Source organism: Bos javanicus, chromosome 22, assembly GCF_032452875.1.
Source record: "Bos javanicus breed banteng chromosome 22, ARS-OSU_banteng_1.0, whole genome shotgun sequence".
Taxonomy (NCBI): Eukaryota; Metazoa; Chordata; class Mammalia; order Artiodactyla; family Bovidae; genus Bos; species Bos javanicus.
In genome coordinates this window covers 55,337,333-55,364,577 of record NC_083889.1, presented here as the reverse complement: position 1 = coordinate 55,364,577, position 27,245 = coordinate 55,337,333, and the positions used below count along the sequence as shown (strand labels likewise).

Here is a 27,245-nt window from a genome sequence, read left to right as displayed (position 1 = left end):
ATACTGGAGGGGGTAGCCTTATCCCTTCTCCAGGGGATCTTCCCAATCCAGGGATCGAACCCAGGTCTCCCGCATTGCAGGTGGATTCTTTACCAGCTGAGCCACAAGGGAAGCCCAAGAATACCGGAGTGGGTAGCCTACCCCTTCTCCAGGGAATCTTCCCAACCCAGGGATTGAACTGGGGTCTCCTGCATTGCAGGCGGACTCTCTACCAACTGAGCTGTCAGGTATCAACTAAAATTCGTTAAATACTGTTTTCAGCCTCATCATACAATTGCTTTGCTCCTAAATGCCTCTGGGGAAAAGTGCAAACTCTACAGACTGCTGGCATGACTAAGCCTAACCCACTAAACTGCAGTAAAAATGCTCCCACTGTCCCCAGCCACACAGGTTCTTTCAGCTTTAGGGTTGTGTACAGGCTACTTCTTCCTCACTGAAGAGAATGTGCCTCGAGGGTCGGGCCCACATCTTTGTTTACTATTGTCTTCTGGCTCCATTTCAGAGCCTGCCTGGAACAAAGTAGGTGAGAAGGATGGGGTGGGGCGGGGAGGAATGGAAAGGGTGATAGAGAAGATGGGAAGAAAAGGAAAGGAAGGAAGGAAGGTGGGAATGAGAAGAAGGAAGGATGCAGCGGGAAGGGGAGGAAAGGAGATATTGATGAACTTCTATTTACTGAGCAAGTGAAGTGAAAGCTGCCCAGTCGTGTCTGACTCTTTGCGACCCCATAAACTGTCGCCCGCCAGGTTCCTCTGTCCATGGGATTCTCCAGGCAAGAATGCTGGAGCCGGTAGCCGTTCCCTTCTCCAGGGGATCTTCCCAACCCAGCGATCAAACGAGGTCTCCTGCATTGCAGGCAGATGCTTTACCAGCTGAGCTACCAGGGAAGCCCTGTTTGCAGAACAAAACCCATCTGAAAAATTCCTTCCTCTTTGAAGGTTTCCCATATCCTTTAGCCACGCTAAGCATTCCTTTCTCCAGGATCCCACAGTGCTGTTTTCTTATCTCTATCAAGGCGTTTAACTGTCTGCATTCTACTGAATGAATACATGAATAAATTCACGTTTTCTTCGTTAGACTTTGAGCCTTACCAGGGGAGGGACAAGATAATATTCACTTATAATTTGGCACCTAACCCAATGGTTCTCAGCCTCGGCTGCACACTGGAATTACACGGAGAGCACTAAAAAGTACTCACACTGGGACTTCCCTGGAAGTGAGGAACCTCACTTCCCCACTTCCCCTGCAGGAGGCACAGGTCCAATCCCTAGTTGGGAAACTAAGATCCTGCTTGCTGCATGGGGTGATTAAAAAAAAAAAAGGCTTAGGGAATTCCCTGGCAGTCCAGTGGTTAAGACTCTGCGCTCTCACACCCTTGGGCATGATTCTGACTTAATCGATCTTGAGTGTGGTCTAGTTTTCAGGATTTTTTTTAAACTTTTCAAGAGTTTCAATAACTCTCCACATGCAGCCAAGATTTTGAATCACGGTCCTAACCCAAAGTGGTAGGAGGAACTCAATAAATGATTTACTCAATGAATCAGTAAATGGATGAATTCTGTCTTTAACACGGGGTCTCCAACCACAGGGCCAGTACGGGTCTCCATAGAAAGAGGTGAGCGAGTGAAGCTTCATCTGTATTTACAGGCACTCCCTATCTCTCATGGGCTTCCCAGGTGGCTCAAGTGGTAAAGAATCCGCCTGCCAATGCAGGAGACGCAGCAGACGGGGGTTCGATCCCCAGGGTGGGAAAATCCTCTGGAGGAGGAAATGGCAACCCACTCCAGTATTCTTGTCTGGGAAATCCTGTGGACAGAGGAGCCTGATGTGCTTCAGTCCATGGGGTCACAAACAGCAGGACATGACAGAGCACACACACACAATACCTCCCCTCTCTCACATTACCGCCTGAGCTCAGGAAAACAAGCGTAGGGCTCCCACTGATTCTGCAGTATGGTGAACCATACAGTTATTTCATTATATATCACAAGTGTAACAAAAATAGAAACAGAGTGTACAGTAAATGCATTTGAATCATCCTGAAACCATCTCCCCTCCCCTGGCTGTGGAAACATTGTTTTTGACAAAACTTGTCCCCGGTGTCAAAAAGATTGGGGACTGCTGCTTGAACATAACACAGTCCTGATGCAACACAACCATTTTCAGGGTTTCATGTGATACTGAATATATTACATGAATTAATTAATTCATTCATTTATTAAGCAGGAACCATTAATTAAGCAATAATTCAGTACCAGGTGTTACACAAGGCCAAACTGCTAGAGACGCAAACAGGATTAAGACGCCCACTCTCCCCGCCTTGTTCTGGTTCCTCTGCCTTAGGGAACACTGCAGTTGGGTTCCAGTCCATCCAAGAACTCTCTGTCCTGCTGACTAATTGGCCAGTCCCAACAGTAATCACCTCCACAGTGATGACAGCAAGCCTTACCTTGAGCTGCTTGGCAAGGACAGAGTCTATTTACTCCCAGTAAGAAAGTTCCAGGAGGGCGTGGGTGAGTCAAAAGACTCAAAAAAAAAAAAAAAAAAAAGTGCTTCTGTCTAGACTTCTCTGAACCCTTCAGAAGACAAAGGCAAGTCTCAAGGGACAGACCAAAGTCCTGTGCTGTTCAAATAAACTTCCTTCTGGGTGTGTATTTACAGAAAGACAATCTAGGGCCTCAGGATATGATTAAGATCTTAATTAGCCCAAGGCAAAGGGCCTTTCCTTCCCAGTTGTGCCCCCTCTGCATATAACTTAAATAAGCAGGGTGACAATATACAGCCTTGACATACTCCTTTTCCTATTTGGAACCAGGCCGTTGTTCCATGTCAGTTCTAACTGTTGCTTCCTGACCTGCATATAGGTTTCTCAAGAGGCAGGTCAGGTGGTCTGGTATTCCCATCTCTTGAAGAATTTTCCACAGTTTATTGTGATCCACACAGTCAAAGGCTTTGGCAGAGTCAATAAAGCAGAAATAGATGTTTTTCTGAAACTCTCTTGCTTTTCCCATGATCCAGCAGATGTTGGCAATTTGATCTCTGGTTCCTCTGCCTTTTCTAAAACCAGCTTGAACGTCTGTAAGTTCACGGTTCATGTATTGCTGAAGCCTGGCTTGGAGAATTTTGAGCATTACTTTACTAGCGTGTGAGATGAGTGCAATTGTGCGGTAGTTTGAGCATTCTTTGGCATTGCCTTTCTTTGGGATTGGAATGAAAACTGACCTTTTTCAGTCCTGTGGCCACTGCTGAGTTTTCCAAATTTGCTGGCATATGGAGTGCAGCACTTTCACAGCATCATCTTTCAGGATTTGAAATAGCTCAACTGGAATTCCATCACCTCCACTAGCTTTCTTCATAGTGATGCTTTCTAAGACCTACTTGACTTCACCTTCCAGAATGTCTGGCTCTAGGTGAGTGATCATACCATCGTGATTATCTGGGTCATGAAGATCTTTTTTGATTAGTTCTTCTGTGTATTCTTGCCACCTCTTCTGAATATCTTCTGCTTCTGTTAGGTCCATACCATTTCTGTCCTTTATCGAGCCCATCTTTGCATGAAATGTTCCCTTGGTATCTCTGATTTTCTTGAAGATCTCTAGTCTTTCCCATTCTATAGTTTTCCTCTATTTCTTTGCATTGATCACCGAGGAAGGCTTTCCTATCTCTTCTTGCTATTCTTTGGAACTCTTCATTCAGATGTTTATATCTTTCCTTTTCTCCTTTGCTTTTCGCTTCTCTTCTTTTCACAGCTATTTGTAAGGCCCCTTCAGACAGCCATTTTGCTTTTTTGCATTTCTTTTCCATGGGGATGGTCTTGATCCCTGTCTCCTGTACAATGTCACGAACCGCTGTCCATAGCTCATCAGGTACTCTGTCTATCAGATCTAGTTCCTTAAATCTATTTCTCACTTCCACTGTATAATCATAAGGGATTTGATTTAGGTCATACTTGAATGGTCTAGTGGTTTTCCCTACTTTCTTCAATTTAAGTCTGAATTTGGCAATAAGGAGTTCATGATCTGAGCCACAGTCAGCTCCCGGTCTTATTTTTGCTGACTGTATAGAGCTTCTCCATCTTTGGCTGCAAAGAATATAATCAATCTGATTTCAGTGTTGACTATCTGGTGATGTCCATGTGTAGAATCTTCTCTTGTGTTGTTGGAAGAGGGTGTTTGCTATGACCAGTGCGTTCTCTTGGCAAAACTCTATTAGCCTTTGCCCTGCTTCATTCCGTATTCCAAGGCCAAATTTGCCTGTTACTCCAAGTGTTTCTTGACTTCCTACTTTTGCATTCCAGTCCCCTATAATGAAAGGGACATCATGAGAAATGCTAGGCTGAACGAAGCACAAGCTTGAATCAAGATTGCTGGGAAAATATCAATAACCTCAGATATGCAGATGACACTGCCCTTATGGCAGAAAGTGAAGAGGAACTCAAAAGCCTCTTAATGAAAGTGAAAGAGGAGAGTGAAAAAGTTGGCTTAGAGCTCAACATTCAGAAAACTAAGATCATGGCATCCGGTCCCATCACTTCATGGGAAATAGATGGGGAAACAGTGGACACGGTGGCCGACTTTTTTTTTCTGGGCTCCAAAATCACTGCAGATGGTGATTGCAGCCATGAAATTAAAAGACACTTACTCCTTGGAAGGAAAGTAATGACCAACCTAGAGAGTGTATTGAAAAGCAGAGACATTACTTTGCCAACAAAGGTCCGTCTAGTCAAGGCTATGGTTTTTCCAGTGGTCACGTATGGACGTGAGAGTTGGACTGTGAAGAAAGCTGAGCGCCAAAGAATTGATGCTTTTGAACTGTGGTGCTGGAGAAGACTCTTGCGAGTTCCTTGGACTGCAAGGAGATCCAACCAGTCCATTCTAAAGGAGACAAGTCCTGGGTGTTCATTGGAAGGAATGATGCTAAAGCTGAAACTCCAATACTTTGGCTACCTTATGCGAAGCATTGACTCATTGGAAAAGACTCTAATGCTGGGAGGGATTGGGGGCAGGAGGAGAAGGGGACAACAGAGGATGAGATGGCATCACTGACTCGATGGACGTGAGTTTGAGTGAACTCCGGGAGTTGGTGGTGGACAGGGAGGCCTGGCATGCTGCAGTCCATGGGTCGCAAAGAGTCGGGCACAACTGAGCGCCTGAACTGTGCCCCCTCACTGCTGTAAGATTCTGTACTTGTTGTTCAATCGGCTCACTCATGTCCGACTCTTTGTGACTCTGTGGACTGTAGCACACCAGGCTCCCCTGTCCTTCATTATCTTCCGCAGTTTGCTCAAACTCATGTCCATTGAGTCGGTGATGCCATCCAACCATCTCATCCTCTGTTGCCCCTTTCTTCCTGCTCTCCATCTTTCCCAGCATCAGGGTCTTTTCCAGTGAGTCATTCTTTGCATCAGGTGGCCAAAGTATCAGAGCTTCAGCTTTAGCATCATTCCTCCCAATAAACATTTAGGGTTGATTTCCTTTAGGACTAACTAGTTTGAACTCCTTGCTGTTTAAGGGACTCTCAAGAGTCTTCTCCAGCACCACAGTTCCAAAGCATGAATTCTTCAGCACTCAGCCTTCTTTACGGTCCAACTCTCACATCTGTACATGACTACTGGAAAAACCATAGCTTTGAGACTATACAAACCTTTGTCAGCAAAGTGATGTCTCTGCTTGTTAATACACTGTCTAGGTTTGTCATAGCTTTTCTTCCAAGAAAAGCTTTTAATTTCTTTTAATTTCATGGCTGTTGTCACCATCTGCAGTGATTTTGGAGCCCCCCAAAATAAAATCTGTCACTGTTTCCACTTTTTTCCCATCTATTTGCCATGAGTGATGGGACCAGATGCCATGATCTTAGCTTCTGAATGTTGAGTTTTAAGCCAGCTTTTTCAGGTTCCTCTTTTACCCTCATCCAGAGGCTCTTTAGTTCATCTTCACTTTCTGCCACTGAAGCGGTAATATCTGCACATTTGAGGTTGTTGATATTTCTCCCAGCAATCTTGATTCACCTTGTGATTCATCCACCATTCCACATGACATACTCTGCCTGTAAGTTAAATAAGCAGGGTAACGATGTACAGCCTCGACGTACTCCTTTCCCGTTTTTGAACCAGTCCACTGTTCCACGTCCAGTTCTAACTATTGCTTCTTGGCCTGTACGCAGGTTTCTCAGGCGACAGGTAAGGTGGTCTGGTATTCCTGTCTCTAAGAATTTTCCACAGTTTGTTGTGATCCATACAGTCAAAGGCCATAGGTAGTCAATGAACGAGAAGCAGATGGTTTTTTTTTGGAATTCCTTTGCTTTTTCTATGATCCAATGGATGTTGGCAATTGGATCTCTGGTTCCTCTGCCTTTATTAAATCCACCTTGTACTTCTGAAATTTCTCAGTTCACATACTGTTGAAGCCTAGCTTGAAGGATTTTGAGCATTACCTTGCTAGCATGTGAAATGAGCACAACTGTACAGTGGTTTCAACATTCTATGGCATTGCCCTTCTTTGCGATTGGAATGAAAAATGACTTTTCCAGTGCTGTGACCACTGCTGTTTTCCAAATTTGCTGACATATTGAGTGCAGCACTTTCACAGCATCATCTTTCAGGATTTGAAATAACTCAGCTGGAATTCCATCATCTCCACTAGCTTTTTTTCATAATAATTCGAGGATGGGCACAATGAAGGACAGAAATGGCAAGGATCTAACAGAAGCAGAAGAGATTAAGAAGAGGTGGCAAGACTATACAGATGAACAATACAAAGAAGGTCTTAATGACCCAGATAACCACGATGGTGCTGTTACTCACCTAGAGCCAGACACCCTGGAGCATAAAGTCAAGTGGGCCTTAGAAAGAATTACTGTGAACAAGATTCTGCACTATAGATTACTGCAGAGCAGGGATAATAACCATGAGTGCTAACTGCTCTGCTGCAGACGTCGGCAACACATGTCTCCTCGTGGGGGCTTCCCTGGTGGCTCAGTGGTAAAGAACACACCTGCAATGCAGGAGACGTGGGTTTGACCCCTGGGTTGGGAAGATCCCCTGGAGAAGGAACTGGCAACCCACTCCAGTATTATTGCCAGGGAAATCCCATGGACAGAGGAGCCTGGCGGGCTATAATCCATGGGGTTACAAGAGAGTCGGACACGACTGAGCAACCAAGCACACACACCTGTATCTCCTCTTGACCATCCTAACAGCTTCCCATCCTGATCCTGGTCTTGGCCCCTTCAGCCCACCATACAGGCAAAAGCCAAATAAGCCTTCTAGTCCAACCACTTTTTCCTCCTATTTGATACTCTTTAGTGGTTTGACATTGCTGTCAGGATGTAACAGGATACATAGAATAAGCCCCCGACATATCACGCAAGTGTAACCCAATAAAACCGGGGTTCCTTGTGTCCAGTCCAACCACTATGTCACATTCAGAAGAAACTCAAGTCCAACATCCAGGGGAAAAAAAAGATGGAATATAAACTTTTACTGAAGATTCTCAAAGAGGCAAAGAAACCAAAAAATCCTTAAAAAAACCCTCTTCTCCCATTTACCATGCCATAAGCGCCAATTCCTCGTCCTCAAATCCTCCCCCAACAAAAACTTGAGCTTGCACTAAGAAAGAAAGAAAGTGAAGTCACTCAGTCGTGTTCTACTCTTTGCGACCCCATGGACTGTAGCTTATTAGGCTCCTTCGTCCATGGGATTCTCCAGGCAAGAATACTGGAGTGGGTTGCCATTTTCTTCTCCAGGAGATCTTCCCAACCCAGGGATTAAACCTGGGTCTCCCACATTGTAGGCAGAGGCTTTACCATCTAAGCCACCAGCAAAGTCCTAGCTCTGCTCTATTCTTACCCACTCTCCAATCTCTCTGACCTACTGAAGGGCACCAGAAATCAACTTAGCTTTCCCAGTGCCTTCTCTTCATTTATTCCTGTAATCAGCACAACAAAAGCCCAAGAGAGGAACATCCAAATGCAGATCCTACTCTGGAAACTCTGCAGAGTACATCATGCGAAATGCCAGCTGGATGAATCACAAGCTGGAATCAAGATTGCCCAGAAAAATGTCAACAACCTCAGATATGCAGATGATACCACTCTATTGGCAGAAAGCAAAGAGGATCTAAAGAGACTCTTGATGAAGGTGAAAGAGGAGAGTGAAAAAGCTGGCTTAAAATTCAACATTCAAAAAACTAAGATCATGGCATCTGGTCCCATCATTTCACAGCAAAGAGATGAAGAAAAAGTGGAAACAGTGACATTTTATTTTCTTGAGCACCAAAATCACGGCAGATGGTGAGTGTATCCATAAAATTAAACGATGCTTGCTCCTTGGAAGAAAAGCTATGACAAATCTAGATAGCATATTAAAAAGTAGAGATATCACTTTGCCAACAAAGGTCTGTATAGTCAAAGCTATGGTTTTTACAGTAGTCATGTACAGATGTGAGAGTTGGACTGTAAAGAAGGCTGAGTGTCGAAGAATTGATGCTTTTGAACTGTGGTGTTAGAGAAGACTCTTAAGAGTCCCTTAAACAGCAAGGATATCAAACCAGTCAATCCTACAGGAAATCAACCCTAAATGTTCATTGAAAGGACTGATGCTAAAGCTGAAGCTCCAATAGTTTGGCCACCTGATAGGAAGAGCTGACTCATTGGAAAAGATCCTGATGTTGGGAAGATTGAAGGCAGGTGGAGAAAGGGGCAACAGAGGAGATCACTGACTCAATGGACATGAGTTCAAGCAAACTCTGGGAGATAGTGACAGATGGGGAAGTCTGGCATGTTACAGTCCATGGGGTGGCAAAGAGTCGAACACGACTTAGTGACTGAACAGCAACAAAGTTATCTGAAGAATGGAATATTATTCAGCCTCAAAAAAGAATGGGATTCTGGCACCTGCTACAATGTGGAGGAACCTTGAGGACATTATGCTAAATGATATAAACCAGTCACAAAAAGACAAACATGATGATTCCATTCATACCTAGATCAGCCAAATTTATAGAGAAAGAAAATAGAATGGTGGTTGCCAGGGGCTGGAGGTAGGGGGAATGCGGAGTCAGAGTTTAACGGGGACAGAGTTTCAGTTCTGCAAGAGGAAAACATTTCTGGAGACGGATGGTGGTGACCATTGTACAACAGTGTGAATGTACCTAATGCCACTGAACTGCCACTTGAAAAATGGCGAAAACAGTAAATTTTGTTATGCATATTTTATCACAATAATAAATAAATAGATAAGTAAATAAGAAACCCGGCAGCTCCTTACATCATTCAGGATGGAGCAGGGGTGGGGTATGGTTCCCTAACATGAAAGGATTTGCCAATTGAAGGGAATGTTTAGACGGAATCTTTCTGGGAACCCAGGGCAGGGTGAGTGAAAGTGGCTAGTAGATGCCAGTGCACTGACTGAACTGCTAGACAAAAATAAAGTTTCTTGTAAACTCACATTCCTGCATCCAGATACGATGGGGGAGTGGTGATTCCAGACATTGCCATGTGTCTGGGTTTCCCCCGTCAGCGCAGTTAAGGGATTAAGGATTGGAGTCCTTTCCACACTTCCTGGGGAGGGGAGATTCTGTCAAAAGTGGCTATAAGGACTTCCCTGGTGGTCAAGAGGCTAAGACTCCACGCTCCCGATGCAGGGGGCCCAGATTCAACCCCTTGTCAGGGAACTAGATCCCATATACCACAACTAAAGATCCCGCAGGCTGCAAGTAAAACACGCTGCAACTAAGGCGTGGCACAGCTAAACAAAAAAAAAATTTTTTTTTTCAAGTGGCTTCGATAAGCCTGTAACCCTCACCCAAGGTTGCTGTCATCACCCGACCTTTGGCTATTCTTCAGGTTCACCCAGCCTCATAAAGGCGGCAGAGGGTAAACAAGGCTGACAGGAGACAGCCCAAGCCTCAGGAGTAAAAAGCAGCATGCTTTTTCCTGCAGAAGACAACAGAAAGCAATTTACTGTCTCGGTCCTCTGTCTGGGGCTCATTTTCACCTGCCGGTGACTGGGAAGTATTCACAATTCCACACATCCACTTGCCTGCACTTCCTGCAGAGACCGAGGCTTTGTTGGAGGAAATGCAAGCTTCGGCAGGCTCAGCCCTGAGTACTCTGGGTCCTGGCAGGCAGCCCACGGCCTGTGTTAGCACTCTCGCCCAGGGCTGAGGATTATCAGGGAAAGTAAGAGACATTCAGATTCACCAGGGTGACAGAGCAAGTGGGAGTGGAGGGGAGGATGGCCCTCGGGCTTCTTATTTCCAGAAGCAGCAACAACTCACTTTCATAACACTCACTGGGGCCAGGCACGGTCCTGCGGACTGTGTGTGTCTTACTAAAAAGCCACAATGCTAGGAGCTTAGTAATATGATCATTTCTCTTCCAGATGAGGGGCTGTGAGGTTAAGTCACTCCCCAACAGTCACGGAGCTGATGGGAGGCAGAACCTGGGTTTTATCCAGATTGGTGTGACTCCTCTCTCTCTCTTTCCAACATCTTCTCCAATACCTCTTATCCAACACCTTCTCTCTTTCTTCTAACAAGTGGTTTTCCTTTTTTTTTTCTTGAAAAATAAAACAAAAACACAGAAACACACAAATCTAGTATATGAATTAATAGATTATCATAAGGCAAACATCACTCAGAAAAGAAAGAGCACTCGGCCCCCAGGCCTGGAAACCCTGTGCACACATCTCAGCCCACTCACGGCCCCCACAGTAACGACTTTCCTGACTTTTAAGGAATCACTTCCTATATCTTTTTTTTTTTTAATTGTTTTATTACCCAAATGTGCATCCCTGGACAGAATATTCTGGCCCATCTGAAAAGTCAACCAGTCTCTTGGAGCTGTTTTAATCTATGGGTTCCTCGTCCATCCTTTGTATTTCCTTGCACGTGTTAATCAGAAGCACCTGGGAGTTTGCGGCATCTCCCAGTCAACGTTGCCAAGTGCACACCCAGGGTCCAGTTTAATGTCTCCTCTCTTGTCCCTCTGCAAACTGGAAGCTGGTTCTGGAGACTCGACCAGACTCAGATGGTGCTTTGTGTGTGCTTAGTCACTCGGTCATGCCTGACTCTTTCGACCTCCAAAGACTGTAGCCTGCCAGGATCCTCTGTCCATGGGGTTGCCCAGATAAGAATACTGGAGTGGGTTGCCTTTTCCTTCTCCAGGGGATCTTCTCGACCCAGGAATCAAACCTGGGTCTCCTGCATTGCAGGCAGACTCTTTAACCACTGAGCTACGAGGGGAGCCAGGTGGTTCTTTAGGGCGTACATAATATCTGCTTGCCGTAATTCTGGATAATCTTAGCAGCTGTGGATATTTTCTGCTTACATCTGCTCACATGTCTCCTTAAAATTTTTTTAATTGTGATACAATACACATAACATAGAAGTTATCATCTTAACCGTTTTTAAGTGTGAAGTTCAGTAGTGTTAAATATATTCATACTGTTCCACAACCAATTCCCAGAACTCTTCTCATCTTGCAAAACTGAAACTCTGTCCTCATTAAACAACAACTTGCTACCTCCTTTCCCTCAAGCCCCTGGCACCCACTCTTTTACTTTCTGTCTCTAGGAATCTGTTCTAGGGACTTCAGATAAGTGGAATCATACAGTATTTGTTCTTTTGTGATGGGCTTATTTCATATTGCCAGGAGAAATACCAACAACCTCAGATATGCAGATGATACCACTCTAATGGAAGAAACTGAAGAGAAACTAAAAACCTCTTGATGAGGATGCTAGAGAATGAAAAAGCTGGCTTGAAACTCAACACTAAAAAAGCTAAGATCATGGCATCCAGTCCCATCACTCATGGGAAGGACTGACGCTGAAGCTGAAGCTCCAATACTTGCCCACCTGATGCAAAGAGTCAACTCATGGGAAGAGACCCTGATGCTGGGGAAGACTGAAGCAGAAGGGGGTGGAGGAGGATGAGATGGTTGGATGGCATCACTGACTCAATGGACATGAGTCTGAGCAAACTCCAGGAGACAGTGAAGGCAGGGGAGCCTGGTGTGCTGCAGTCCATGGGATCGCAAAGAGCGAAGACCTGGACACGACTTAGTGACTGAAAAAAACAAATGTCCTCAAGTTTCATTCATGTTGCAGCAGGTGCCAGCATTTCCTTTCTTTCTAGTGGTATCCCACGGTATGTATAGACCACACTTTGCTTATCCACTCACTGGCCACTGAACACTGGGTTGTTTTCACCCTTCACTATCATGAATAACACTGCTATGAACACAGATGTACAACACTTCTTCAAGATACTGATTTCAGTTCTTCCAGATAAATACCCAGAAGTGGAGTTTCTGGTCCTGTGTTGATTCTAGGTTTAATTTTTTGAACCCGTGCTGATTTTCACAGTGGCTGCACCATTTTACGCTCTCATCCTCTGTTCCCTTTTACTGTCCATTTCCACTCCTCACCATTCAGAGCTCCCCTCTACCAGTGAGGAAGAGCAGGGCAATGTTCCCTGTTATAGTCCCAAATTGGAGATGACGTAAAGGTCCACCGAAAAGGGATCAGTTTCGTGGTAGGTCCCTGCCACTGAATCCCAGGCATAAAGTTGTGGTGACAGTATTTGATGACATAAAAAGCTGCCTCTACTCTTCGCTTGAGTTAGCAAAAAAAGGCTACAGAACAGCATATGAAGACTGAGTCCTTTTTTATTTTTTAAGATAACTATTTGTTTACAGGAGATGCTCTCTTAATTAGCATAACTAATTCACTGGATTAACCAAAATCCTCCCGTCCTTCTTGTAAGACAGTGATCCAGCATCTCTAGTTTCACCCCTTCTGTTCCCAGCCATTGTGTTGTACGAACTAAGAGTTAGCTCTGTTTCCAAACTGTGTGTTCTGATTGTATTCACTGTATATCAACTAGCAAATTACATTGAACACAAGAAGGTGAAATATGAGCGCAGAAAGATTGTCTCTATGAGAACCAAGTTGACTGCTTGGTGAAGATTCATTAAGCCTTTTGAGGGGTAGATGAGACAACTGAAAAACTCTGGAGGTGTGAGCTCTTTAAGGGGACCTCCCTCTCTGAGCTGGGTTTCCCTGGTGGTGCTGGTGGTAAAGAACCTGCCTGCCAATGTGGGAGACGTAAGACGTGGGTTCGATCACTGGATGGGGAAGATACCCCCGGAGGAGGGCATGGCAACCCACTTCAGTACTATGGCCTGGAGAATCCCATGGACAGAGGAGCCTGGTGGGCTGTGGTCCATAGGGTGGCAAAGAGTCGGACACGACTGAAGTAACTTAGCATGCGTGCACTTCTCTGAGTTACCATCCTGGGGCACCAATTCCTGTCTCCTTTGCAGCCCTGAATACCTACAGCTCTCCACGTGAGTTACCAGCCACATCGCACTCACTGTGCAGGCTCAAGAAATTATTTTCTTCTGTTTCAAACCCTCAGGTCAGTGAATAATAGGTATACACACAGCTCATTCCTGCAGTGGCAAAGCTGTGGCATTTGACCTCTGATTCTCCTCCTTAACCCCATGCAGACGTTACTAATCAATCACCAGATTCCTTTCTGCCAAGTTCACTCTATGGTCTCAGAGATCTTCTCTGGGCAGCCGTAAAAAAATCAACTGGAATTGACATTTGAGATGAAATCTCCGACTTCCCTTAAGTTATGGAAACCTTTTTCCTTTCAGTCTAGTAGAGTTGGCTCAGTGGTAAAGAACTTGTGTTGCCTGCAGTGTAGGAGACGCAAGAGATACAGGTTCAATGCCTGAGTTGGGAAGATCCTCTGGAGGAGAAAATGGCAATCCACTCCAGTAGTCTTGCCTGGGAAATCCCATGGACAGAGGAGCCTGGTGGGCTACAGTCCATGGGGTCACGATTTAGTGACTAAACGACAACAAAGAAAACGAAACTGCACAAAGTGGCCAAAGTCCTGGCCGCTGGGCCGGGGCCTGAAGACGCTGCATTGTGCATAGTAAGTGCTCAGTGTTTGGTGAATGAACGGCAGATGCTAGTCCTCCTGCTCTCTGAAGTTAACAATTTAGTCTTTCCCCCTCACGTCTTCCTTCTTGGCTTCCCCTTACAACTGTGTTTTTAATTTCTTCCCAATCTACAAAACAGCATGGTAGCCCTGTACCCAGAAACCTCACCATAACTAATAGGTGTCTTAGGGGTGTGAGAAGCCATTCAAGGTTATTTACAGGTAACACCCGGTAGAAATAAAAACACCTAATACATCGAGCATCCCTGTAGAAGGGTTGTGAGGAGCCAAAAGGCAATGCCAAGGGATTGCTTTACTGACCGCAAAGCCCTCTGCCCCCAAAAGGGGACCGGAAATCAGATTTTATCTTAGTTTGATTGTTGCAGTAACTGGTTTCTCTTCTTGCAGGGAGAAAAAAATGCTTCCACATCCTCATTCTGCTTCTCCCCACCCACCCTGTGTTTCGCAGTCCCCAGAGTTTAGGAAGCATGCCTAACTAGTCCCTGAACTTCCTCCCTCTGCTTCTTCACTCTCATCGCTCCATCTTTTGCACCATCGTTCCACAAACTCTGTACCAACCTGCTCAGAACCTGTTTAGCCCAGAGTTCTGGCTCAAATGCCAACCCTGTGAGAAGCCTTTCCTGATTCCAGCCACCTGGGTGGGGCCACTGCCACCTCTCAACACGATGGCCCTTTGCAAACCTCTTTCATTTTCGTTAGCACCTTCTGTCTTACTTTGATGGTCTAAGTAAGAAGAGTCTAAGGTAGGCGAAAATTTACTGAGGACGTTGAGTGTGCTAGTAACCATGCAAGGCACTAACATGCACTGTCTCCTTTAACACGTAAACCCCCATGACAATGTTCATTTCACGGGCCTGGTCACTGAGGCTCAGAATGCTAAGGCGCTTCAGGTCACACAGCTAGTAAGGAATAGAGGCAGGCATTCATTCATTCAATCAACCAATCACTACTTATTAAGGGTCTACAATGCACTTAACATGTATTAGATGTTGGGAAAACAGCAGTAACCAAGTCACAGCTCCTATCTACAGGGAGCCATCATTCTCGTGGGGAGAGATTCAAAAAAAAAAAAAAAAAAAACAAAGGAAGTAAATAAATACTATATAAAGACTTCCCAGGTGGAACAGTTGTAAAGAGTCCACCTGCCAATGCAGGACATGCAGCTTCAATCTCTGGGTCAGGAAGATCCCCTGGGGAAGGAAACTGCAACCCACTCCAGTATTCTAGCCTGGGAAATCCCATGGACAGAGGAGCCTAGAGTCCAAGGGGTTGCAGAGGGTCAGACACGACTGAGCAAGTTATCTCTACATCAACATCTAAGCCCACACTCACAACATGGCAAACACTATACATGCTCGGAGGGAAACAGGGGGTTAGTGACAGCTGGGGTGAATGCTATTTTATTCAGGATGGTCAGCGTAGTGTGGTGACTTCCGAGCAGAGACCTAAAAGAAGTGAGGGAAGGAGTCTCACAGAGATCTGGGGGAAAGAGCATTACAGGAGGAAGAAGCAGCCTGTGCAAAGGTCCTGGGGTGGATACACCCTTGACGTGTTCAATAATCATGAGAGGGTACTACGGAGGTTAGTAGAGCAGGGAGGTTAGTACAGCTGGTGCTGAATGAGAGGCAGAGGAGGTTAGAGAGCTGACCAGGATTAGATCGCCAATGGCCTTGCTGATGCAGGAGGGACTCTGGCTCTGACTGCAAGCCAGATGGGAAGCCACTGGAGAATGGTTCCAGGAACACATGCTCTGATGAGTATGATACACAACAGATGGATGAATGTCATTCAGTCACTAAGCCGTGTCTGACTTTGCAACCCCATGGATTGCAGCACGCCAGGCTTCCCTGTCCTTCACTATCTCCCAGAGTTTCTTCAAACTCAAGCCCATTGAGTTGATGATGCCACCCAACCATCTCGACCTCTGTCGTCCCCTTCTCTTCCTGCCCTCAATCTTCCCCAGCATTACGGTCTTTTCCAATGAGTCGGCTTCAGCTTCAGCATCAGCCCTTCTGATGAATATTCAGGGTGGATTTCCTTGAGGATGGACTGGCTTTATCTCCTTGCTGTTTAAGGGACTCTCAAGCGTCTTCTCCAACACCGCAATTCAAAAGCATCAATTCTTTGGTGCAGGGATGCATGAATGAATGTCAAAAGGTACTTGGAAATGTTTTCTCATTAAAACTAGCAGGATGGCAGCCAGACAGTCTGAAAGCAGTCCCAGAAAGGGCAGATCTGAGCTAACAAGGATGGGTGTTGATTAAGAGGAGCATGACGGTCCCCTCTGTTGCCAGGAGTCTACCTGGCTCCCCCACAGCCCAGGACTGGGCTCTGTCAGGGCCCCAGTAAATCCACTGGCTGACCTCGGTAAAAAGTAAATTTCCAAGTCCTGTCCCGGGGGAGGTTTCAGCCTGTCCCTGAAAATGTGTCCTTTTCTCATAAAAGGGAGTGAGAAAAAAGCCAACTTCTGCGATGACTCACCAGAGAGAAATGACAATTGTGTCCAGGCTGGAAAGAATCCATTGGAAAGTGACACATTTACCTCCAGAATACACATATCGGGGTTTTTCTTTTTTTCTTCTCATTTGAAGGATGGCAGAGCCTTCTCACACACACTCCCTCACAGCATGAGGATATTGGAGCTTCAGTTTCAGCATCAGTGCTTCGAATGGGTATTTGGGGTTGACTTTCTTTAGGATGGGCTGGTTGGATCTCCCTGCTGTCCAAGCGACTCTCAAGGACAATCCAGACTGCAAATGTTCTTCTGATCAGTGCCCCCACTCAACTGTGTGTGGGTGCGTGCAAAGTCCCTTCAGTCATGTCCGACTCCTTGCAACCCCATAGACTGTAGCCCACCAGGCTCCTCTGTCCATGGGATTCTCCAGGCAAGAATACTGGAGTGGGTGACCTTGCCGTCCTCCAGGGGATCTTCCCAACTTAGGGATCGAACCCACATCTCTTTGGCAGGTGGGTTCCTTACCACTAGCCCCTCCTGGGAAGTCCCCCTACTCACCCACTGTCCCCTAACTTTACTTTGCAGTGCATGTGAACCACTGGAGAGCTTGTTGAAGGCAGATTCCAGGGGCCTGTATGTAGCAGGTCAGGGACAGGGCTGGAAGCTGCGTTTTAAATAAGGAATCCCAGATAATTCTGCCATTGGTGGTCTAAGAATCACCACCCTGAACAACAGACGTAGTGCCGAAAACCCAATCTTTCTGCATCTAAGCCTATAGGACATAGTGTCCCCCAATCCTTCCCAGACCATGAACAGCTCACTTGGGCTCCGGGCAGGGCCGTGAACCCTCCTGGACAAATCAGGACAGAAGAGAATCCTGAAATCACAGTTCGTGCCCATGTTCACCTAAATCCTCTGCATGCACCACCCTGGCATGAGCTGCCCTGGGCTTGCTCTCTGGTCCTGCCCAGGAAAGCCCGAGTCCTGGGCTTTGCAGCTGCCTCAGGTGCAGCCAGGACTGGAGAGGCTGCCGGACCTTGCTGTGATCACAAAGGATAACAAAAGGCCTAGCTGTGATGATGAAATCCTGTTTCATTTCTCAATTTGTCACATTTACATGTTGACAATAGGTACTCCCCTAACAGTTGGAAATATTAAAAGAGCTCAGCGTGCACTGTTCACATTCACTGGAGTAGGAGCCCAGACACAGCGCCTGGCTACACCCCTTCCACAGGACTCAAAACGCTGGTCTGAGGGCCCTGTGACCTGCCTCCTTTGGGCCCAGCGTTGCTGATTAAAATCGTCTCATGGCACATGCCACCTCCTTCCAATCTCTGCTCAGATGCCACCTTCCTTGTCCTGCGTGCTAAGTGGCTTCAGTTGTGTCCGACTCTTTGCGACCTCACAGACTGCAGCCCACCAGGCGCCTTTGTCCATGGGATTCTAGAGGCAAGAATACTGGAGTGGATTGCCATGCCCTCCTCCAGGGGATCTTCCCCACCCAGGGATCAAGCCTGAATGTACTGCATTGGCAGGCGGGTTCTTTACCGCTAGCATCACCTGGGAAGCCTTTTTTGTCTGTTTTAAATCTTCGGTCTCCAGCCTTTTGGACACCAAGGATCGGTTTTGTGGAAGACAATTTTTCCACAGACTTGGGTGGTGGTGGTGGGGAGGATGGTTTCGGGCTGATTCAAGCTCATTCCATTTATTGCATGCTTTATGTTTATTTTGTGGCTATCTCAGGCTCTTTAGCCTTGACTTTAAGGGTAGGGTTCACACCCCTATGAGAGTCTAATGCCACCACTGATGTAACAGGAGGCAGAGCTGATAGTAATGCAGGCAATGGGGAGCGGCTGTAAATAGAGATAAATGCCAATCCGTGGCTCCAGGGGTTGGTGATCCCTGGTGTAAATAATTCCCCTCCCCGACCCCTCTCTTGTTATTTCTAACTCTAAGCCTGCTTGGCTTTCCTTCACAGCACCCAGCTCTCCTGCAGTGGCTCCTGACTCACCCCTCTTCCCACTCCTGCCCAGCAAGGGCAAGCAGTCAGTGCTGATCAAGGGTTCACTCTTAGAGACTCTCCTCCATTTTTGTGCCTCTTCTGAAAACTACTCTAGGAGAGAGGCCTTTGGATTATTCCTCCTTTATTTTACAGATGAAGAAACCAAGGCTCAGAGAGGTCAAGAGTCTTGTCCAAGGTCACACAGCAGGTAAGTGAAGCTCAGACTCCAGGCCAGGTCTGTCTGATTCTTGAACCCATGACTCCAAACCTCTAGTTAGTTCTGACTTGGCCTGGCCTTTGATGCTCAGCATGATCTGGCCTCCTTGGAAGAAAAGCTATGACAAATATAGATGACGTATTAAAAAGCAGAGACATCACTTCGCCAACAAAGGTCCATCTGATCAAAGCTATGGTTTTTTCGGTAGTCATGTATGGATATGAGGGTGGGACCATAAAGAAAGCTGAGGGCCAAAGAATTGATGCTTTTGAATTGTGGTGCTGGAGAAGACTCTTGAGAGTCCCTTGGACAGCAAAGAGATCAATCCAGTCAATTGTAAAGGAAATTCAACCCTCAGTATTCATTGCAAGAACCGACACTGAAGCTGAAGCTCCGATGCTTTGGCCACCTGATGCGAAGACCTGACTCATTGGAAAAGACCCTGATGCTGGGAAAGATTGAAGGCAGGAGGAGAAGGGGATGACAGAGGATGAGATGGTTGGATGGCATCACCAACTCAATGGACGTGAATCTGAGCACACGCCAGGAGATAGTGAAGGACAGGGAAGAGCCAGACAAGACTGAGCGAGTGAATGAGAATGACCTGACCTCTACCTGTTCTTCCTGCCTCCCCTCCCACGGTGCTCCCTGCCCATCATCCATCCCTGGTCCCTACACTTCACATCTGCAAGCCACTGCAGCTGCCCCTCCTTCCTTGCTTTCTGCTGCAAGACTGCAGAGACATCCACGCTTCCTTCAACTCTCAAGGCAAGTGTTCACTCCTCTGAGGTCCCTGCTTCCCTTGACTCTGCCCTTGACAAAGGTCTTCTCCACAGTCTCTTTCACACCACTCCCCTGAGTTCCCTCCACCACCACACTTGCTCCTGCTCTGTCACTGTCTGTCCCCTGTCTGTCCCTGTGTGTGCTCCCTGAGGATAAAGATGGTTGTCTCTCCATCCCAGGCGCTGGGTACACGGCTTGGCACACAGCGGGCACTTGGGAACCGCACAGCAGCTTGACTAGAGGGCTTACAAAGAAGGTCAGGAGTCAGAAAGACATGGTTGGAGCTCCAGTTCTTCCCTGTACCAGCTGTGTGTCCTTGGGCAAGTCACTCCACTTCTCTGAGCCTCAGTTTTTGTATAAGTAAACTGTTGTGAGAATGCGATAACATAATTAAAGGTAAAGAGCTCGCCACAATTATTAGCTATAATAATGATGATGTCAGTTGAATCATTTATTTATAAATAATTGCATCTGGCCACAGGTGGCGGGGCCATAGACTAAGTGATAGTGGAAGGGGGGTCAGGTGACAGAAGGAAGTCCAGGCTGTAAGGCCAAGTTTAACATCCAAAATGGGAAAACAGCCAACCAACAGGTGGCTACCCATGCAAAGAAGCAGGTACTGGGTGTACCTGTGCCTCACAGACAGGTGGACCACAGGTCAGGGCATCCAGGACCTGGACAAAGTCTAACTCCACGACAGCAACAATAAGAGATCTTTGAACCTAGGGTCTGGGGTTAGAACTACCCACACGGAATCTGGGGAACTAGCAGAACCAAAGGAAGTGCCCATTCGGGCTGGGCGCTTACCACGCGCTTTCCACACATGATCTCACTTCATCTTCACAGCAGCCTTATAAGCTGATGCTATCAGCGTTTCACTTCACAGAGGAGGAAACTGAGGCCCAGAGAAGTTAAAACTTGCCCAAAGACACACAGCCAATGAGTGGAAGAGCGAGATTTGAACCCAGGTGGTCTGGTTCCAGAGAACTGCTTCAACCCTGCCTGGCCCACATCAGGAGGCCAGGGCAGAGCTAGCAGGTGGGGGTCCTGGGGCTCAGAGGGGAGGAAGGTTGCAGGAGCCCAGAACTGGGTGATCCCTACATCAGGGGTCATGAGACCAGAGCAGTTTCTGCACACCGTGGGTTATCTTGCTGCACAGGAAGCACTTCCCCTCGGAGCCCAGCCAAATGCAGCTTGGTGGGTTCCAGCGCGTACACTTCCCCTACACTCAGACCTACCAACAGAGCGGAGAGAGACTGATAAGAGTCCTATGTCACCGGCAAAAATGCCTCCAAATTGCCTTCTTCGTGAACTGTGCAAATTTGCATCTTAATGAGACTTAATGGAATACAATGACCAGACCCCAAGTTTTCTCTCTCTGATTCAAGCAAGGATGCTACTGAGACAGACCAGAAGCTAAAACCTGCAGCTGAGCAGAGCCTGGCTGGGTTCTCCCTGCGGGAAATCTCGCACCTGGAAAAGAGGCGGGGGTCGAGGTGCTGGGTGGGGCGCTGGCAGCTTCGTGGGTCCAGGCCCGAGCTGGAGATTGGGGAGGCCTGGGCTGTGGATTGGGGCTGCCCGGCTCCACCTCTGACCAGCGGTGTGACCTGCCCTCTGTGACCCTCAGTTTTCCCATGTATAAACGGGATGGGTGGCTTGGGGGAGCAGACGAGATCACGTGCATGACCGTCTGGCACACAGCGTGTTCTCTTTCTCTGGGCCCCCTCCACACGTACCTCTGAAACCTTGGAAAACTCTAAGCTCCTTCTTGCTTCAAGGGCTTTGAAGTGCTGTTTCCTCTACTCAGATCACCTGGCCCCTCCCTCTGCCTGGGCAATACCTACTCATGCTTCCCACCTCAGTTCAAACACCGCCTCCTCCAGGAAGCCTTCCCCAGCCGAGACTAAACTCTTCTAACAACACTTACCTGCAGGGTGATGTCATCAGGGCCCCCTCCCCTCCTAGACAGTGAGCTCCATGAGCGTGGGGAACACTTTCACTGTATTCTCCGTTGTATCTCCAGCTCCAGGCTCAGGGTTCATCCTGTGGTAGGTCCTTAATTCATACTCGTGTAAATGGATGAATGGGTACATCTCACTGAGTCTCAGTGAATGCACCTGTCCAATGGGAGTCATGACTCCACCCTCCTCACGGTGTTATGAAATGATTAAATGATTTCTGGCATGCAATAGGTCCTCGAGAGACCATCTCCCCACCCTCCCGTTCCCTCTAATCAAGGAAGAGGCAGAACAGGAGTGGAGCTGGCTGCAAGAGTGGCCCCGCCCTGGATAGGGGGGCAGGGAGCCCTGAGTGGCCAAAACCGCCAAGGGTCGGGCTGCTAAAAGCTTAGAAATGATCTGGTTAATTGGTTCCCAAACAAAGGCCCTTTTAAAAATCTTTCCTGCATGAAATAATTCCATCCACCACCAAAGTCCAGGGATTAAGAGAGACTCCACTTTCCCAGCTTTCAATGACTCAAAGGCACACTTGGTGTGTTCCATCACACTCTCACGGTGTGAGGGCACAGAGCCGAGCCACCGTGTCGAGGCAAATCCAGCAGAAACAGAGGAGGCCTGGGCAGCAGGTAAATGATTTCCTTTGACTTCACGAAATGTTAACAGCAGCCCTGGAGGCTGAGCACAGGGGCCCCCATTTACAACCACCACGTGACTACCTGAAGGGGAAAAGTTTCTGCTTTGAGTTTTCCAGGACAAGCTCCCTGTGGGCAGCTCAGCGGACTCAGGACAAAGCCTAGGTAAGAGAGCTTTCTTCCCCAGGTGTTCGGTTCCCTTTCTCGGGGACAGCGATGGGCTGGTAACATCTTCAATTTACAGATGACCCTTAACCAACAGAGCCTGAGGTTGCATTGATTTTTTTTTTTAAACCTGTTTTTTGGAAGCCCGAATCAGGCATTAGGTCCTTACAAGCCTCTGGAGACATTCCCACCCCTGTCCCCCACTCTTGGAAAACCCCACCCCCACCCCAGCAAAGTACCCTGTACCCTGCCTCCTCTGGCAGGCTCTTCTCCCACGTGGAATTCCACCCTTCCCCTGCCCTCCACCATCTCCCCTGCCCACCTGCCTGGTCTGTGCTGCACTTAATTGCTCAGTTGTGTCCGACTCTTTGCAACCCTCTGGACTGCAGCCCGCCAGGCTCCTCTGTCTAAGGGATTCTCCAGGTGAGAACACTGGAGTGGGTTGCCATGCCCTCCTCCAGGGAGCCTCCCTCACCCAGGGATCGAACCCACATCTCCTGGGTCTCTGCACTGGCAGGTGGGTCTTTCACCACTAGCACCACCTGGGGTGGGGAGGGGCCTTCAGTATATAACCCTATCTATCAAGTAAGTACTTCCCCGCCTAGACCTTGGGAGTCCCTATGGATACAAATGTGTCTAAGTCCCTGGGTTGCACAGCCCAGCACATGGCAGGCCCTCAGTATACAATGCTATCAAGTTATGGAGCCTCTTTGAGCTGGAGATCTAGCCCAGCCTTCCCATTTTACAGACAAAGAAGCTGAGCCTCAGAGCCAGGAGATGATTCCTCAGCCCGACGGACAGCTTTAGGGGAGACCTCCTCTCTCTTATGAGCTGGGAAGTAGCACTATCAATATTAATCTACTCATCTTTCCACGGAGAAGGCAATGGCAACCCACTCCAGTGTTCTTGCCTGGAGAATCCCAGAGGCGGGGGAGCCTGGTGGGCTGCTGACTATGGGGTCTCGCAGGGTCCGACACGACTGAAGCGACTCAGCAGCAGCAGCAGCTTCCCACTTCAAGTCCAGTGCTTTTTCAAGCACCTACTGTGTGCAAGGTACAACACAGGGCTACAGAAGTGATGAGCGTCCACAAGCCACAGGGAGAGAAGACGCACGCAGGGACCATGGAGACACACGGACAGAAGAACCCAGAGGAGGGAGAGAGAAGGCTTTGTGGAGAAGCGGCACCCGAGCTTTGCACAAAGAGCTCGTGGATCATCAGTGCCGGAGCTGGAGCCCACATCCCTGCTCCGTTGTCCACCTGCTCTCAGACTGCACTGTCCCTCCAACACGCAGTGTAACTGTTAGGTTGACTTAGGCTAAAAGGAACAGAAAACCCCAACTCACTTGGCTGAAGTGATAAGGAAGTATCTTCTCGCTCTAACAAGAAGTCCTGAGTCAGGACAGCTCCGAGGTGGGTGAGCTCCGCTCTTCGAGGATGTCATCAAGGACTCCTTTGCCACCTTTTGGCTCTGCTGCGCCCAGTGTCTGTAAGAAGTGTGCTCAGATCACTTCCTGGTTATGAGACAATGGCCCAGGCCCGGAGGTCACACCCAGGCATGACAGCATCCTGCTCTCTGACTTTCTTTCCTAAGATCAAGGAATCTTTCCTAGAAACACATGGACCCGAGCCCCACCAACTTTCCTAACGTCTCAAGCCCTAATGTCTCACTACCGAGTGAATCACCAACAATGGGGGTAGATTTCCCAGGAGTGGCTGAATTAAGAACAGGGTCACCTTCCTTGAGGGTTAGTTACTCAAATAAAATGAGGGTTCTACTTGCCAGGAACCAGGGGGCTGACTGCCAATTGTGACTGTGACACTTATTGACCACAATGACTGCGTGTTGGGTTCCTTATCTGGGGAACATCAGAAACAGAACAAATAAAGGTGGCAGGTCTTCAGCCAGGCACTGTCTTGGATCCACAGCAGCACCTAACAATTATGCCTGGGTCCGTGCCATGGGCCTGGCTCCGTGCCAGGCAGGGGGGATTGTGATGGGCTAGATAGACAGTCCTGTGCCCAGGAGGGGAACAGATAGGTGAACGGGCAGTTACCACGCAACATGACAAATGCTATGGTGGTGAACGGGAGAGCCACGGATGCTGGGGAAGTGGCTCACTCTGCCCAAGACAGGAAAGGTGTAAGCAGAGAAGGCTTCCTGGAGGAGGCATAGTCCAAACCGTGACTTGAAGGAAAAGCAAGAGTTACCTAGGCAGGGAAATGTGGGCACTGAAGGCAGAGGGAAGAGCGTATGTAAAGGCCCTGAGGTGAATGACTGTGAGTATCCCCTAGGGCTGGCGGTATGTTTCACGAATAAGCACAAGATCTGGAGTCACCACTAAGCGGGAACAGGCAAGCTGCTAAGGCTTTTGTCGTAAAGTCGTGAAGTCGTTCAGTCGTGTCTGACTCTTCATGACCCCACGGACTGTAGCCCACCAGGCTCCTCCATCCATGGAATTTTCTAGGCAAGAGTACTGGAGTGGGTTGCCGCTAAGACTTTAGTGCCTCAACTATTTCAGGGGTAATTATATCAAAACTGATCTCACAGGGTGGGTGTGAGGCTCAAATAAGGTCACACCACAGTTTGATTGTATTGATCTGATTATGAGGCTTGGATGCTACAGTGAAGAGCTGACAGCAGAGGCGGGTGGGGCTGAGCTCCTCCCTGTTCAGCAGAGCCGGGTGGGGGGCTGGCCTTCTCCTCGGGACTCTCCGGGCAGGTGGCCTGGGCTTCCGCCACTGCATATGTGGCCATCAGCCACATGTGCCTGGGGAGACCTTGACTAGGGTGGGTCTGAGTTGAGATCTGCTGTAAGTTGAAGAGGATACGCTGGAGTTTGAAAAATTAATCCTTGCTCCCTGGCCACCATGTAAAAACGGCTCATTCAAATTTCTTTATGTTGATTCCATGCTGAAATGATCAGATTGGGAGTATATTGAGTCAGATAAAATGTGTTATTGAAATGAATGGCATGCATTTCTTTTTCCTTTTTAAAACGTGGCTACCAGAGAGGCTTCCCAGGTGGCGCTAGTGGTAAGCAACCCGTCTGCCAACGCAGGAGACTTAAGAGACACAGGTTCGATCCCTGGGTCGGGAAGATCCCCTGGAGGAGGGCGTGGAGACCCACTCCAGTATTCTTGCCTGGAGAATCCCATAGACAGAGGAGCCTGGCGGGCTTCAGTTCAGAGGGTCACACAGAGTCAGACACGACTGAAGCAACTTAGCATGTAGCACTAGATGTTTGCCATCACATTTGAGGTTCAAGTATATTTCTACAATATCAGATGGTGCTGGGCTAGGCATGACATCCCACTGCAGATGGAAAGAAACAGAAATACAGGCCCATTCAATGACCCCGCCCTGGTCTGTGGCTAAGAGGATGCAGCGGGGACAGGGATCCGGCACCAGCTCCGTGACCTTCGCTCATCGGCTCACCCTGCTCTCTGCACGAACTCTTCCTCTGACTCCAGGGAGCTCACTTAGTGTCGCTCATGTGGATACACTCCTTACCCCACTCGGCTCTCCTGCTTTTGAAGCTCCATACTGTTTTCGGACGGACCTATCTCCTCCCAGGCTACCCGCCTCCTCTTTGCTTAAAGGGCCCCATTTCTTGGAACTGTTGACAAGTGATGTTCCCGACAGAGCAGGAGGGAGGGCAGAAGTGTAGAAAGACCCGATGGCTATTGTGCGGGAAGGGAACCGAGCGCTGAAGTCACGTGGGCTCTGCAGTCAGCCCAGGGGTAGGAGGAGAGCGTGCGCGCTGGGTCTAACCCGACCATGGACCCGCGAGGGTCCTAAACAAGCACGAACGCCCGTGGGTCCGGGGCCCCTTGATGGCTGCTACCATGTCACCGCTACCTGTTTGGGGACATCTCCAGCGGCAAGTCTCAGATGCCAGGGACTCAACCCACCTGAGCTGTCCATCACCTGTCACGAATTCAGCAGACCCCTTGGTCTCCTCTGAGATAACTGTGCATTTCCAAAGGGGCTCTCCTCCTGGGGACATTCTCTCCCCACCCCTTCTACCCCCACTTCCCTCACCCCCTTCCACCCCCCACAAGCCCCCTACCACCACAGGGCAGGATGGAAGTGCAGGAGAGTTGACCAATCCTGCAGCGGTGATGCTCAACTGGCTTCCTGAGACCACCCTCAGGCGTGGTCCCCAGTGCCTCAGGGTTTCCCCAGGAGGGCCAAGGCTCCACTGCCCGCAGCAGCGATCTGTACGCGCCCAGCTTTCATCAATACCCTCTTTTCGCACTCAGCTTCCTCATCATCCCCTTCCTCCAAACCCTCACCGCGAGGTCTGCTCTGGGAACAATGCAAACTAAGTTGTCATCTTTCCCCCGAAACTGCCCCTCACTCCTGGATTGTCCTGCCCTCCTCACAGACTCTGCGGCATCTGGAAAACAGAAAGTCAACTTGGATTTCTGTCCCCATCTCCCCCGCCACGTTCCAACCATCTCTAAGTGCTGCCCACCCTACCTCCTAAATGTTTCTCAACTCCATCCACTTTTCCAGATCACTTTGGCGCTGCTTCTGGGTCACCTCCCCATTGTCTCTGTAGCCTTCTGCATCCCTGCGGCAAGCCCCAAATCCAACCAGATCTGCCAAGCCCAGGCCCAAGTATCCAAACACCTGGACAACACCCCCCGACAGGGCCCCTCATGGCTGGCATCTCCCAACCTCCTCCAGGGCACCTGTGTCTATGGCTGGGTGCCCGCCCACCAGCCACACACCTATAAAGCAGGAAGTCCTCCCCAGGCAATTTCTTTCCGCATCATCCCGATTCTGCCTTGCGAAGTTCTTACACATCAACCCTCTCCTTTCTTTTTTCCTGTCCCTGCCTTGCTTCAGGCGGCAGGAATGCTATGATCCCCTCCTAACTGTTCTGCCCTCCTCCTGTCTTGCCCTCTCTCATCCTTTCTCTTTGCTGTTGTTACAGGGATTGTCCTACGACACCATCGGATCGTGCTAGCATCCTGGTCCACTCCTCACTGCTCCCCACGTCCCACAGGGTAAACTCTGTCTTTGACATGAAAGACCCCTTACAGTTTGGT

At 48.4% G+C, this 27,245-nt stretch overlaps 1 protein-coding gene across 2 annotated transcripts in view; it reads right to left on the bottom strand.

Moving 5' to 3' along the window:
- Window positions 1-27,245, bottom strand: part of HRH1 (histamine receptor H1) — a 110,685-nt gene that overhangs the window by 23,431 nt on the left and 60,009 nt on the right. Inside the window, exon 2 of one of the 2 annotated variants that reach the window (XM_061397112.1) lies at window positions 23,531-23,671. The exons of the other annotated variant lie outside the window; for it this stretch is intronic. The gene's annotated coding sequence lies outside the window, so the exon portion shown is untranslated. The remainder of the gene's footprint in view (window positions 1-23,530; window positions 23,672-27,245) is intronic. 2 annotated transcript variants of the gene reach the window in all.